Consider the following 619-nt stretch of genomic DNA (forward strand, 5'->3'; position numbering starts at 1 on the left):
GCTTGAGCCCAGGAGTTTGAGGTGGCTGTGAGCTAGGATGACGCCACTGCACTCTAGCCTGGGCAACGGGGGGAGACTCTATCTCAGAAAAAAAAAGAAGTCAAAAGTTGCGAATGGGCAAGGTCTCCAAGGGTCCTCTTTCTTGAGGCTGGGCTTAAGGAGGGCAGGTGAGGGGAGAAGCCTCATCTACTAGTTCTTACCAAGGAGATGTGACTAAGATGAGGCTAAGGGAAAAACGTGAGCACTGGACCTGGACAAGAGGGTGTCCCAATCGGAGCCTCATTTTGATGTCTATAAAATGAGGTGGCTGGCAGTTTGGAGAGAAAATCCAGGAGGCAGCTAGCAAGTAGGCACAGAAAAGCGAGGGGACTGGAGAAAAGGAAGTAGGGGAAGACACTCAGAAATAATCAAACTCATTGAGGGTGTGGCTTTAGGGCAACTCGGGTCGCTAGAGAAACAAGCTGATGGTAGTAGGGAAGACCGAAGGGCTCAGGGCTCAAAAATTCGTGTCTTCAAAGACTATCCTTTCATACTTTCAGAGATTATTTCTATAATCCGTCACTAGAGTTTCTAGAGTTCTCTGAACGTGTAAAAAAAAAAAAAAAGAGGCCGGGCGCGG

The 619-nt window shown here is 48.3% G+C and overlaps 1 protein-coding gene across 1 annotated transcript in view; it reads left to right on the top strand.

Annotated features, from left to right (window-relative positions):
• The window catches only part of ZNF576 (zinc finger protein 576), a 7,227-nt gene that overhangs the window by 1,526 nt on the left and 5,082 nt on the right, over positions 1 to 619 (top strand). The gene's annotated exons all lie outside the window — the stretch shown is intronic.

Source organism: Propithecus coquereli, unplaced genomic scaffold (assembly GCF_000956105.1).
Source record: "Propithecus coquereli isolate 6110/MARCELLA unplaced genomic scaffold, Pcoq_1.0 Scaffold42, whole genome shotgun sequence".
Lineage (NCBI taxonomy): Eukaryota > Metazoa > Chordata > Mammalia > Primates > Indriidae > Propithecus > Propithecus coquereli.